General features: G+C 41.1%; 1 long non-coding RNA gene across 1 annotated transcript; it reads left to right on the forward strand.

Annotated features, from left to right (window-relative positions):
- Positions 1-1,091: 1,091 nt before the first annotated feature.
- Positions 1,092-15,025, forward strand: LOC142494476 (uncharacterized). The gene is made up of 3 exons (XR_012801467.1): positions 1,092-1,174; positions 8,868-9,017; positions 14,349-15,025. It is a non-coding gene; the product is annotated as an uncharacterized LOC142494476 (long non-coding RNA).
- Positions 15,026-15,383: the final 358 nt, after the last annotated feature.

Genomic DNA, 15,383 nt, shown 5'->3' on the forward strand with positions numbered 1-15,383 from the left:
TGTGCTGTTTCCACGGAGGTTCCTGTGAAGCAGTTCACAACAATTTTATTGTGTATTATATATTTGTCCTACTGCTTCCTCACAGGCTCAGGCACTTCATAGTATCAATCAGTTATTGTTTATGTGCCTTGCTGGGGAGCCTTTGTATACTTACACTTAAGGCTCTCTGCTTTGAAGCCTGTTTTCCTAGCTACACAGTAGCTTCAGTGTTCAATTTTAACATGATGCGTCGCCCATAGGGTTTCCTTTTTTTATCTTTATTATTTACTTTGTTTACTCTTCAATATATAGAGTACTATACTTAGCTTCAATAGTATTTGGAGATATCTGGTATGGGAGTTTGAGACAGTGTGCACAGATCACTCCCTACTCATTCATCCAACTACTGTGTACTCTTCTAGAGAAACAATTTAATCAGTTGTGGGTATATATACCACTATTTGTCCGGTATACCAGTGACAGACACCAGATCTGGTTTAACATCTATACCACACTGAGGCACAAGCTATACATCTATTCTGCATGTGCCAGTTCCCACTAGGTTCCCTATATTTACATTTCTACCAGTCTAAATTACAGGACTGAGAAGTATTTGTTCAATACTAATTTTTTTATTGTGTTGTGTGTCTATCCCTTCACTTCCTCTTTTTACCCTTATAATTAATAAAGGTTTCATTTATTTTATTTCCTCACGTCCATTATACTGTAATACGAGTGCTTGTTGTAAAGGGGTCCTTTTTCTTGCCTAGGCAAGTGTAGTTGTTGCTGTAAAATTAAAATGAATGAAGGATGTCCTTCCTTCATTTATTTTAATTGTACATTGATATAAAATATATTATTAACATTAATTAATATTGGTAAGGTAAGTATGGATATACATTATTGTATACCCATACTTTAAACAGCAATTATTACACTCGATTATTTTAATTATAATCTGCACATTTCACCATCACTATAGTTGTATTTCAAAATAAAGTAAAAAATCACAATTCAATTTTAAATGTTGGTGTGACAAGTCACTTTAAATTGATTACTCACAATATTATTGTTAGGTACTGTATTTAACACCTTAATTTTTTCGGTTTTATTTCATGATGTGCACTTTCATCTGAGACCAGCGCCAGGAAGGACTATTGTTTTCAACATCTGTTGGAAGGATTTGGACAATAAGGTACTGCTCCAGGCTACAGGACTTTTACTTTAAGGTCTATTATCACCTTGTCAAAATATTGTATTGTGTGTAAAGTTACACAATTTTTATTTAGTTTAGTTCAAATAGCTGTGGATTAGCGCTGGGATTTGTGTATTCTCCTATTACATTAGATGTCATATAATTAAGTGATACAGTGTAAAAATGGTACATTTCTCAATATTCTAAGAAGATTTGCATTAGCTTTTGGTAGCGCACATGAAAATCTCCGTTAAGTGCGCTGCCTTAGAAGGCCCCTTAAATTTTGATCAAAGCACATGTTCAGTGTATTGGAAAAAGATTCTCTGAGACATGAAAATCCTGGTTAATAGTGTGGCTACTACCCTATTTCCTCAATTCTAAGACGCACCTTTTTTTCGATTTTCACATGTCCGAAATCGGGGTGCGTCTTAGAATCGATGTATTCATTTTTTTTAACATGTTTCAGGAGAGGTTCCATGACAGTGGAGGACAAAGTGTGCGGCAGTGGCAGGAGAGGACCCACGCCTGCAAATCGTTGAAGAAGGACAGCGGGTGGAGTGCGGTGGTAGCAGCAGGACAGGTCCCAATTCTGCAGGTGAATGAAGATAAGACAGTGGGCGTGCGGTGGCAAAGGCAGCTAATAGATCATAATAGCAGGAGCAGAGCGGCGTAGGGGAACAGCTTGGGAGGTGCACACTGTAACACCGGAAGTTGACCGGAGTCTGACTTCCGGTTACAGTGTGCACCTCCCAAGCCATTCCCCTATGCCGCTCTGCTCCTGCTCAGCTCTCCTGCTATTATAATCTCCTGCCGCCGCACCCCACCGCACGCCTGCTGTCTTCTTATCTTCATTCACCTGCAGACTTTGGACCTGTCCTGCTGCGCACACCCACCCACTGTCCATCTTCAACCATCTGCAGATGTGGGACCTCTCCTGCCGCCGCCACCCGCTTCATCCTCCACTGACATGGAACCTCTCCTGAAACATGGTAAGTGAAAAAGTAATTTTCCTCGATTGTAAGGGCCAAATCGATGGTGCGTCTTACAATCGAGGAAATACGGTATTACTAACACACATTATTTTTGCATCTCATTATCTTTGAGGATCCCCGTTAATAATAAGAAAAATAACATGTCTCTCCTATTTAGTGACCGATATATGGGGGGGATGGGGAGAGGGGATGGAAGGAGCTCTTGCTACAGCCTATGTAAAGCAGATGGTGCCAGGGGTAAAGGGAGAACAGACACACATATACTTGCCAAAGCATGTACAGAAGGCCCCTACTCGCCTAGACGAGTGCTGTTATAGAAGGGGCCTTTTGTACTTGCTTTGGCAAGTATTTGTATGTCTATTTAGTGACCGTCACATTATTAGGTAGAAATGAATGACCTTCTGGGGATTTACCCCATAGATCTCTATGCAGCAATGTGGTTGATATACCTAGATATAAAGGGCATGTAAGGGTATTAGGCATCTTAGTGCACAACCATGAGTTTGATTAAGTACATGAGTGGTTCTTGAAATAGGAAATTGTATAAATATGGATGAGGAGGGAGTTAAACCAATAGAGAAAGTAATAATGCTTCAGAAATAAGAGAGCACTAGAAACATATTGTATAGGGAAGAACAGAGACAACATACAGCAGATAAATGCCCATTTTTATTAAGCACAAACATTTTTATAAAGCAGTGCTACAGTACATGATAATAAGAAATATTCCAGCACGGCCATTTACAGACCATTCAAATGAATATTCTTTAACTAGTCTTCCGGCCCAGAAGATTCCATATGGATTAGCACATTTGAGTAAATTCGGCTATTAAGCATTTTCAACTCATTGGGGAATTTTCATTGAAGTTTGATAGTGCCAATCAGGGTACTATTACATTGAGACTCCAATTGAAGTAACCACAGAATTGCTCTTTAATAAATAAACCATTTGTTAATGTGTTTGGCCTCATGCAGATATTGAACTTTTAGTTAAGTGCATGCTCCCATTTCCCTAGAGTCTTTAGGTTTACAGCTTGGCTCCTTGTTCTGACATTACTTTTACTATGTAACATCAGTATCTCAAAGTATCTGAAATACTTTCAAAGTGTGCTTCTTATGTTTTGGGGACATATGGATGTATTGTATTATTTTCAGGGTGCTGCTTCAAGGCTTGACTCAGATAGGTATACAATCCTAATTATTCTTAACAAGCAGTATGTATATTTTGTGATCTTTGTTATGTTATTTGGGGCTGTAGGTGTACATTTAAGAAACTATTAAATTTATCTTAAGTTGTTAATATAAGAATGCTTGTCTCCAATAGGAAGCGGACATGCATAGCTGAGGTAGGAGTATATGATCACCGACCAGAGTCAGGGTACAGTCCTGTTAGAGTAGTCGTAGTCAGGATGCAGGCAGTGGTAAAGGCAGGTGGCAGAGATACAAGGTCAGGATAAGAGGCTGGGGTCAAGGCAGGTCGCAGAGGTGCACGGTCAGGGTCGGCAACAGGAAATCCACAGGAGCACAAGGCACAGAAGCACAAGGCACAGGAACACAAGGCACAGGAACACAGTGGAGGGATGGGCTTCAGCCGTGGCAAGCCCTAGCTACCCACAAACTGGAGGTATGTAACAGGGCCTTTCCCCTGTCTAAAAGGCTTGCAAAAGAAAGCCAGTCTTTTGCTGATGAGTCCAGCAGGGGGGTTGGTTAATTTCAGCAGAAGTTAATTGACCAGTCTCCACCTGGCTTATCAAGCAGGTTTAAAAGCCTGCTGCACAGATTGCAAAGAATCTCTTACCCAGATGGAGAATCTGTGTTGTCAGAGAGATCCCAGGGGAGGAGGGACTATTCCAGGCAACACTGGTCCCTGGAAGCCACTAGAGGGAACCTCCACAGACACCACCACAGACTTTGGACTAATGTGAAGAGCACCGTGCCTACAGGTGCTTTTCTTTTGGACATGTCACAATCTTGGTAAAAGTCCTAGCCTTCAAATCCCTCAGATAGACTGCTGAAGTTTGTCCCCTGCATGGGGTTAGGCCTGTTATTGTTTTCTGTTTAAAGCTGCTGGCTAATAAAGCCTACGTTTATTTTCACTTAAAACTTCGCCGGTGTGCTACCCTCTGCACACATCTCCTACACCCACATTAATGCAATATGTTTAGTTAATGACGGTGCATTATTTAATAGTATCTAGCATAGGTACGCACGTCTGTCTCTGCTATTAACATCTGCTGTGCTGCCCTGGTTAGTAAATCCAACAGCTAGCATAGGTATGAGAACTGTCTGATTAGAAATAACATTTGTCTTCTATACCTCTCATGTGTTAATTGAGCTGTGTCTGGGCAGAACTTAATTGGGATCAAGTAACTTCTTAGGCATATATTTAGAGACAGACTGGGGAAGTAGCACTGCAAGAGGGAAGCAGCTATTATCTTTAAAGTGGCCCACTTTTAAGTGACATACACTGCAGAGTTTAACAGGGAGTTAAACATAAGTGAAAAAATAAGTGGACAACTGCACAACTGAATTGGCCTGGAATTCTGGAGTTGAACTGCGCTGGAAAGAAGAATATTTTCTATCAAAGACTCAAGACACAGCAATATTCACTCTATAGCACCACCACTCATTGATTGATTATAGCAAATCTTTCACTATGCACTTATCCTAACTCCATTTTTAGTGCTCACCACTGAACTTGCACTACCACCACTGCCATGCCCCATATACTATTTATATTTGCTCTAACCTCACTTCTTTTCAAACTACAACTTTCTTTCTACATCCTCATTACGTCTTTAACTCTGTTCATACTACTTTTCTTACTTTTCCACTTCTCAGTTCACATGAGTTTGTTTCCTATCTGCGCCTCTGACACTACACAACATTATCCTGTGCACTTAAACTCACCCCTACAAATCCCCCTCAAGCATTCTCTTTCTTTCCATGCTTCTCCTCCTTGCTTCTTAGGATATCTCGCCCAATCCTTATTTCTACATGCTCCCTTCCTTGCATTTCACAATCAACTTCACCTCCTCTTGGTGTAATCCCCTCTAATCTCATACCCATCCCCTGTCAACCTCCCTCCTCTCTCCCAATCTTCTGTGGCCTTTAGAGTGCTCGCTCACTTTATAACAATTTCCTCTCTGTACACCACTTTTTTTCTTTCACTCTGCTCCTCTTTGCTATACCCGAGACTTGGCTCACTCAGTCTGACTGACACTGAAAGCTACCCTTTCTTATGGTGGTTTTTCTTTTTCCCACACTCCGTGCCCTGAGGGCAGAGGTTCGAGGTGTGAGGCTCATCCACCTCAATCTGCCACTACCAAACCCTTCCTATTTCTCCCTCTCTTTCTTTTCCTTACTTTGAGGTTCAAACTTTTTTCTCTTTTTTTCTCCTCTCCTCTCCACGTGGTGGTCATCTATCACACACCTAATTATACTAATCCCCCCTCTGTCTTCCTCCCTCACTTTGAATCCTGACTCTCCTTACTCTACTCTGACTCCCTGTTCTCCTTGAGGATTTCAACTGCCATACTAATGACTCCTCTCTCCTTTAGAATTCTCACTTTCTCTCTCAACATCTTCTTTTGGCCTTCACCAATGGACTGCACCCAACACCCACAAGGATGGCCACTTCCTGGAACTGGTTTTGACACAAAAAAAATCTCTTTCTGATTTCTCCATTTCACCCTTTCCTCTCTATAACAATCATCTCATCTAATTTCCGCTTGTTCGTGCAGAGACCTACACTCTTATTATCTACCGGCTCTTGATTCCACTTTGAGCTCCTCCCTCTCTTCTCCGCTACAGACGGACAACCTGGTTATGAAATACAACTCTTCCCTATCCTCCTCTCTTGATCTACATGCCCCTCTTTTTCTCTCCCGTTCTCGCCCTTCTCACCCCAGACACTGGCTAAACTGCCACACACGTCTGCTCCATTCCTGCACTCGCTCCTCTGAATGCCTCTGGAGGAAATCTCATACTGTTGCAGACTTCCTTCACTTTAAATGTATCCTATCCTGTTTCAAATCTGCCCTCTCCCAGGCTAAACAAACCTACTTTTCATAATTAATCAACACTCACAAGACTAACCCACGCCGACTATTCTCTGTCTTTGACTCTCTACTGAGACCACCATCTGTTACCTATTTTTCTTCTTCTATTTCACCTCAGGACTTTGTCTTGAAATAGTTCAGCAAAGGTGGATTCTAGTCAGAAAAGACATCCCCTTTCTTTCCTCCGTACATTCTACACCTCTTTCAGGCTCTCCTTGCCTTCCTTGACTCTTTTGCCTCTGTAACAGAGGATGTGTCACTGCTAATCTGCTCTTCCCCCTCTACCACATGCCTTCTTGACCCTATTCCCTCCCATCTCCTCAAACCTCTCGCTCCTACTCTAATCCCTACAAAGGCATATTTTCAACTCCTCCCTCTACTCTGATACCTTTCCCTCCTCCTTCAGACATGCAACAGTATACCCTTACTCAAAAACAGCAAGCTTGACCCTACCTGTCTCTCTAACTATCGCCCTGTCTCCCTCCTGCCATTTCGATCTAAACTCCTTGAATGCCTCGTATTCTCTTCCATTTTCTCACCACCTATTCTCTCCTAAATCCTCTACAATCTACTTTCATCACTCGTCATTCCACTGAAACAGCGCTCACTAAAATAACTAATGACCTCCATGCTGCCAAAGACAAAGGCCATTACACTCTTCTCATACTACTTGACCTCTCTGCAGCCTTTGATACTGTGGATCCCATTCTTCTCATTTACATTCTCCATACCCTTGGTATCCATAACAGCTCTATATTGGATTTCTTCTGAACTCTCCCATCATACTTTGAGATTCTCATTTTCTAACACCTCCTCCTCTTTCTATCTTTATCTCGCTGTGGGCGTACCCCAGAGGTCTGTCCTGTGACCTCTTCTTTTTTCTCTTTACACACTCTTTCTAGGTGACTATCACATTCCTTGGGTTCAAATATCACAGCTATGCTAATGACACAAACATTTACCCTTCAACCCCTGACCTTACACCTGCTGTACAGAACAAACTCTCTGAATGTCTCTCTGCTTCATCATCCTTGATGGCCCTTTGCAGACGTAAACTTAACATGTCACAGACAGAGCTCATACTTTCTCCCAAGCGTAGCCCTATTGTCCCTTTCTACATTACTGTTGGCAGAACTATCCGAAACCCAGTATCACAATCACGCTGCTTAGGTATCGCAATTGACTCTTACCTCACATTCACAATGTAGCTAAAACTTGTCATTTTTTCCTCTGTAACATTGCAAAGATACACCCTTTCCTCTGTCGCTCTACTGCAAAAAATGTAACACAGGCCTTCTTTCTGTTCCGTCTGTACTATTGTAACCTTCTACTGTCCGGCCTGCCTGCCTCTCACCTGTATACCCTACAATCTATCCTAAATGCTGCTGCTAAAATCACTTTACTCTCTCCTAAATCTCTCTCAGAGTTTCTCCTGCTGAAATCTCTCTCCTTGCTCCCTATTAAATCATGTATTACTTAAAAAAACTATCTTCCTCTCTTTTAAGGTTACAGTATACACTCTTCTGCAGCTCCTTACATCTTAGCCCTAATTTTTCACTTTACGCCGTCCCAACTCTTGCGTTCTGCTCAAGGATGTCTTCTGTCTACCCCATTTGTACCTAAAGTCCTTTCCTGCCTTAAGCCTTTCTCACTGACTGCCCCACACCTCTGAAATGCCCTTGCCCTTAATATCTGACTGGCACTCTCTCTTTCCCCTTTAGGACTTTTCTTAAAACACACCTCTTTAACAAAACATATGGGTAGCTCCGCTGGGTGATACTGTACATCTCACATGCACTAACCTTGGCCCCTTGCAGATGTGCTTACCAAAAACCCCTCTTCCTGTCTCTGTAAGTACTCACCAGTTGAAACTTAGATTGTAAGCTCTTCGGGGCGGGGATTCTGTAAGAGACATGTGCAGAGGTACACACAGGGAGACAGTTTTGGGAAATTAAAAAATGGCTTTATTTAGACTGTCCCTTTAAACAATGCACAGCATACAAAAATAAAATAAAATAAACAAAGCCTATCTAGTTGTAAGGGCTAACTCCCTTCCCCAGTCCCTACCTGCAAGTCACCTGGTTAGTTCACAGCAGGAGGCTTTTACATTGGTCTGATTAACCATGTGGTGACTGGTTAATTGTTTTTAGCTGCAATTAACCAGCTCTCTGCTGGATTCCACAGACCACTGAGGCTTTCAAGTGAAGACTCATTGAGATAGGGTTAATTCCCTGTTACAGACTCCTTTTCATATTGTTTTATGTCTGAAGCACTTATTCCCATTGTGTTATAATATTATTTCACATGTATTGTAAAGAGCTTGTACTTGGATGGCGCTATAAATAAAGATATACATACATACAGTAGTGCTATGGAAAATAATGTTAAAGAAATAACACGTTATTTTGTGCGTTATCAGGGATAATTACATCTACTACATCTGTACCTTTATAAAAAAACACACAGTCACATAAAACTGACTTGCACATTCCATCTTTTCGCTCTTTCTTCCATCCATCCAAGGCAGCCCCAAGGTAAACTTGACGTGAATCTTTCTATATTGCTAATATATTGCTTTACTGCTTTTTAAATGCCTCACTAAAAATGTAATGTTCCAGAAAGTGTTTTTTCTTCTCTTAGGCTCACTACCTTCTCTCATCATCCTTCTATGCAACTCATCTATTGAGCCCACAATAATCATTCTGGTTTACACAGGGATTTAGGAACACCATATTTTTGGCCAAATCTTACTGTATATGAATCTCAACAAATTACATCAATCCTATTAAGGTAATTCTCCTGAATGTATTGTGCTCTACAGGATGCCTTTACAAGTAATCACATTTTTCTTAAAAGTGAAACATTTTTTATATAAGAACATGGAAAGAAAGAAACCTCAGGCTATGATGACTTAATTTACAGCTATTATTTACAGTACATGGGCATACATTTTCATGTGTCACTGCAGGGGAGCTGTTTGAGTGCATGCATAAGAATTATTAAACATTAGAGGGTCCTAGGGACATTATTTAACAAACTGTCACGCTTTTAAATAACCTTTATCCTAAAATGCAAAAGCAAACTAGAGGATTAAGCATGCAATTAGTTTAGGCTACTTGTAATCAAATGTTTGTTCCTCAGTGGATTAGCTGCAAGAACTGAAACACGTAACCCATTTGCTGCCAGAGGAATCTGCAATGCGCGACAAAGAGTTAGAGTCTTATTTGGCTGCATTTTATATATTTTTCATCTTTAATGTCCCTTTTTGCCTTGTAGAAAGTGTTAATGTAGATCCGAAGATGATGATTTAAACAGCATTTGTTTTGATCTTTTTTATATCCGCTGATTACTTGCTTCTAAATATGTTTGCTTGTTGACCTGATCTTCTCCCACTGGAAGACAAGTGGCATTGTCTTTTTAATAGATGCAGCAGTTGCTTACCTTTAAGGCAATGTAATTATCTAAGCTGCCAATCGATCCATTCTCCCTTGATCGATCAGTGAAGATCCCGCTTCCCAGGGCACCCAATATGGCTGCCTATTTCAAGAGAGGAAGGCCTGTGGCTTCCTAAATAGTTGCTATAGCAACCCAATGAAACGTAATGCATTAAACATCATTAAAAAGGCAAAAAGAGTGAAAAAATGCAGTAAGTATTATTTAATACTAAACAGCTGATTTATAAAAAGAAACACATGAAGGATTTTGAACATAATGCTGCTTTAAAACGATCAAGTACATTAAAAAGTTTAGCCATCCAGGTTTCACTTACTGTACTTTATTTGGAACCTGATGCTAAATAGGTATTTTACCTACTACTCAAATATCCAGAAATAATACAAATACGAGTCATGCTTCTACAGCATTTCAGGCAGGGACAAAAAAAAAAAAAAGATTTGAAGCTTCCATACTGTTGATTTTAAATACCAATCTCCACACTATGTTAGACCCCAAACATCCCCACCCTCAAACTTTAATGGGATCAGCTGATGTATACTCCGTCCCACAATGAGCAGCCTCTTTACTTTCTTGTTTCAACATTGTCCCTCATTCCCTCTAGATTGTAAACTCTCATGAGCAGGGCCCCCATTACTTTGTTACATACTGTACTATAGTTACATAGTACATGAGGTTCAAAAAGACATACGTCCATCAAGTTCAACCTATGCTAAATTTAGACAAGAGATACTTCATCCTATATCCGTACTTACAGTATATTGATTCAGAGGAAGGTCAAAAAAAAAAAAAAACCCCAGTGAAATATCATCTGATATCTCATAAGGGAATTTTTTTTTTCCTGACTCCAATTATTGGTAATCAGATTACTCCCTGGATGTTTGTGTATGTTTGATATTATTTGTATGCAACTCTGTTTATGTGATTATCAAATCTCTGTACTCCCATTATACTGCGCTGTTAAATATGTTGGCGCTGAACAAATAAATGATATTGAATATAATACACTAATCCTATTGAATAGAGATAGGCATGTGTTTCTTAAAAGTTCAAATTCGCCACGAAATCGGCGTATTAAAGTAACTGCAGCCAATGCTACAAAATACAAAAATGTGTAAAAATTTTAAAAAAATTAAAAAAACTAAAAAAAAAAAAAGGAAAAAGCTTTTGAAACATAAATAGTAAAATAAAAAAACTGCAGATCAGCATTTTCGGCATAAAATAAATAATAAATATCGTTTGTATGGCAAAATTGGACAATTTCAGTATCATTTTTAACCCTGAAATTTTCATTACTAATTTTTGCAAATTTTCATTATTTTTCTTATGTTTGCCCATCACTACTAAGTGGCGGTGTTTTCATTTGTACTGGTAAAAAAATAAAAATAATTATCTGCTACATGTTGTTATTTTCTGTGGGGGGTTTAATAGGATTCTCTAACATATTTAACAGTGCAGAACAATGTGAAATGGAAGACAGTGACCTAATATAATATGAATACTAAGTAATAAAACAGAAATGGAGGAAAATAACCAGATCATTAACCAGAGGACTTTGCAATCTCTAAAGAATTAGGCGTGAGTGGAGGGGGAAAAGGTTGCGATCCTAGAAGCTGATATGTACATCATGCACTGTCAGCATCAAAAGGCAAATGACACAACGAGAAGGTTTGAAGGTTATATTTGTTGCTGTTCATTTTTCTTTTGTACTGACCCAAGTTACTGCACATAAACATCTGAAATAACCTGTGTGTGTTTTTGAGAAATGGTCGTACAGAAATACGTACAGGGTTCTGGAACAGGATTGTTTATTTCTGTGTATTTTTTCTGTTCTCAGGCTGCCAGACACCCCCCCCCCCCCCATCACCATCACCCCCCACCCCAGCTAAGTTGCATGTTTTTCTCTGCTCTGAAGCAGCCAGAGCTGTGCTGAAGCAGCCAGAGCTGTGTATATTGCAACATTATTGTTACAAATATAAATCCCGTTACACAGCCATTAGCCAGTTGGCAAACTCCCAATGCTCATATTTGAGATTGGTTTATTCCTCTCACCCTGCCTTTATCTGCATATTGTTATGCCCCTTAGCTTGTTCTTGTCTGACAGGAAAGTATGCTCTCTCTTTTCCATCAGCAGACACAGTGAGTAAGGCTACGCTCATAGTGAGACAACAGGAAAGGGATAGGGAGTGATCACAAAACCATACTAATAGTGTAATTGTATAATAATAAATCAGGTAATCGAATTGTGGGTGCAAACTGTGAACTGACAAGTGAATCAGAAAAGGGGGGGAAGGGAAACACAAAGTGATTGTGCCCCTAAAAGAATTCACTAAACTGCACACCACTAGGTATAAAAAGTAACTTTTAATAAATTGACTTAAAACATATATTAAATAGTGATCGCGACCAATCCGTCACTCCATCGCGTCGCGCTTACTACAAGCGCATGCGACGGCGGCAATGCATTTGTTTTGCCGCAATGTCGCTGTCGCCAGCACTATAAGAGCACCCTAAAACACATCTTCCACTGCTACCTTAGAAGGAAATCCGTTTCACCTTCCCCTCATAGAAGCACTTCCCTTCATAGCAGAGCACCTTTATCTCACCAAGTCATTCTCCTGACAAGAGACATTTGCTATTACAATCCACATACAAGAACGTTTATATTTCTGTTAACTCCTTCCAATAAAGTTGAAGAAAATAGGACTTTGTGTGCGTTAAAAGGGGACGAGTTAAGCTAAATGGACTTACTCACATGCAACAAGTGAGACAAGGTCCAGAATATACAGTAATTAGCTAATTTACAGTAGAAAGCATTTCCTTTTTCGTGCCAGCTCTGATCATTTCAAATTAAGCTGTTACTATTTTTTGGGAATACATTTTCACAGCTAATACACATACCTTAAATTGCACAACTGTTTGAAAATAATAAGTTTTTATGACAATGCATTGTTTCTATTACAACTAAGTAACTGTACTAATTCTTAAAAAAAAAAAGCTGTGTGTGCTGTGCACGCGCATAGTAAGTGAAACTTCTTTGACTTTTGTCACAGAAATTGACTTATAACGTGCGTGCTCGGCACATATGTGTCAGTCAGTGTATGTGTCCGTGAGTGAGTATGTATGTGCGTGCTCGGCACATATGTGTCAGTCAGTGTATGTGTCAGTGAGTGAGTATGTATGTGTGTCAGTCAGAGAGTATGTATGTGTGTCAGAGAGTATGTGTGTGTTTGTGTGTGTGTCAGTCAGTGTGTGCATGTGTGTCAGTCAGTGTGTGCATGTGTGTCAGTCAGTGTGTGCATGTGTGTGTGTGTGAGTGTGTGTCAGTCAGTGTGTGTCAGTCAGTGTGTGTGTGTGTGTCACTGTGTGTGTGTGTGTGTGTGTCAGTCAGTGTATGTCTCTCTCTGTGTTGTGTGAATGTCTTTGTGTCAGTCAGTGTGTGTATGTGTGTCAGTCAGTGTGTGTGCGTGTGTGTCAGTCAGTGTGTGTGTGTCAGTCAGTGTGTCTGCGTGTGTGTCAGTCAGTGTGTGTGCGTGTGTGTCAGTCAGTGTGTGTGCGTGTGTGTGTGTCAGTCAGTGTGTGAGTATGAGTCAGTCAGTGTGAGAGTGTGAGTCAGTCAGTGTGTGTGTGTGTGTGTCAGTCAGTTTATGTCTCTCTCTCTCTGTGTTGTTTGAATGTCTCTCTGTGTTGTGTTAATGTCTAGTTGTGTTGTGTTGTGCCCCCCTCCCCCCTGGCACACAAATTCTGCCCCCCCCCCTCCCCTCGCATGCAAATTCTGCCCCCCCCTCCCCTCGCATGCAAATTCTGCCCTCCCCCCTCCCCTCGCACGCAAATTCTGCCCTCCCCCCTTCCCCTCGCATGCAAATTCTGGCCTCCGCCCCTCCCCTCGCACGCAAATTCTGCCCTCCCCCCCTCCCCTCGCACGCAAATTCTGCCCTCCCCCCCTCCCATGCAAATTCTGCTCTCCCCCCCCCTCCCCTCGCACGCAAATTCTGCCCTCCCCCCTCCACTCGCACGCAAATTCTGCCCTCCCCCCCTCCCCTCGCACGCAAATTCTGCACCCCCCCACCGCGGGGTACATGCGCCCGGCACGGGCATGAGTGACTGAGCCCCTGTGCCGTGCGGGTTGCGCCCGGGTTTGTGCCGTGTGCCAGTGGAGGGCTGAAGGACTAGGAGCGTGTGGGGGGAACGACTCCGCTGCCAGCCGCTTCTGCACATGTGTGGCGTCCGTCAGCGTCGCCATCACAACTGCGCATGCGCGGCATGGCAGCGGGCGGGGAACAGCGTTACAGCGGCCGTGGGACCGTTAGGAGCGTCGGGTCAGCAGCCGTGTGCATGGGGGTGTGTGGGGGGGTGGGTGTGTGTGTGGGGGGGGTGCGGCAGCGATAAGGAGCGGCGCCGGCGGCTATCGCCACCGCCGCATGTGACAGGGGACGTGTGAGCGGAGCGGCGTCCATTACGTGACGTCACTTCCATTTCACATTTCGCCCCCCATCTATCCAGTTTTATCCCATCAGAGGTGCCACTAAAGAAGTTTCACTTCAAAAGGAATTTGATGCTCATCTAATTAAAACAAACCGTCTCTAATGAACACATACAATTCAAATGTTGTGAAGTATATTACCCTGACGGAATATCTGTTTTTTTTTTCTTTTTTCTTTGGGGCAGAATGAAGGAAGTCAGGATGCAAACAAATCATTCAAAAGAGAGGAAGCCAGAACTGTGTCTGAGCCTTTCAATAAAAAATGTGATGGAAAAGAACAAAGTCAACATCATTCATTAACATTACACTGACAGTAAAATCAATCAGATGAATCCTAGTCAAGCATCAAGCGAAGCAATGTGAATTGTAATACAGTTACTATGTGATAAGATTGTGATGTGGTTTGATCAGGTCAATAGAGAAGCTTGTTTGAATCTTTACTGCCACCAGGCTGCTTGGAAGCAAACATTTTCTGCTATTTTTTATTCATACACATAAATTCCTTTGAACGACGTGGTCCTCTGTTATGATTGCATGCAGTTTTGTGTATTTTCCAGTCAGTGAATGGGTTAATGGCTTAATATTTGTTAAGTAGCATGTTTACTGTACATTTTAATAACTGCAAAGATTTTTGTGTGGTGTTATTGTGACATTTAAAAAAAAAACCTTGGATACAATGATTTGATGATGTTGTTTTGAAGAAAAGAAACATTTCGTTTTTTTTGGCTTAGCGGTATAGGAAAGTTTTTTTGGGGTGTTTTAAAATCAACAAGAAATGTTATGTTAGGGATTTATATAATGTGAATTAAATATACAAAATAGTGAGGATTTCTGTTTTGTTCTACCATTAAAAGGATGCTATTTGCCCATTATTTCTTTCAGATGTGTCTTTTATTCCCAAAGACTGTTCTTCGTAAATTGCATGATGATTAAATATTCTGTGAAGCTGCTACTCTGTGTCATTCAAATTGAGCTCTGATGCCTCCCAGTCCCAGATAAGGAAAGCAGCTTTACAGCCTATTGATGAGAGACCTGAGAAAGAAAGACAGACGCCCTTATTCAATATGCTTTAGCCCCATTCATTTGAATGAAACTAATCTCTTCTGTAGCACTAGGAAGCGTTTCCACAGTATATTGAGCAGAGGTGAGAGAAAGTAAATTTTGTTCTGAAATATACTTTGATGTCGGATTTTTATTCAGGGTCTCCTAAATGGAATCCA

The sequence above is a fragment of the Ascaphus truei genome, chromosome 5 (assembly GCF_040206685.1).
Source record: "Ascaphus truei isolate aAscTru1 chromosome 5, aAscTru1.hap1, whole genome shotgun sequence".
Taxonomy (NCBI): domain Eukaryota; kingdom Metazoa; phylum Chordata; class Amphibia; order Anura; family Ascaphidae; genus Ascaphus; species Ascaphus truei.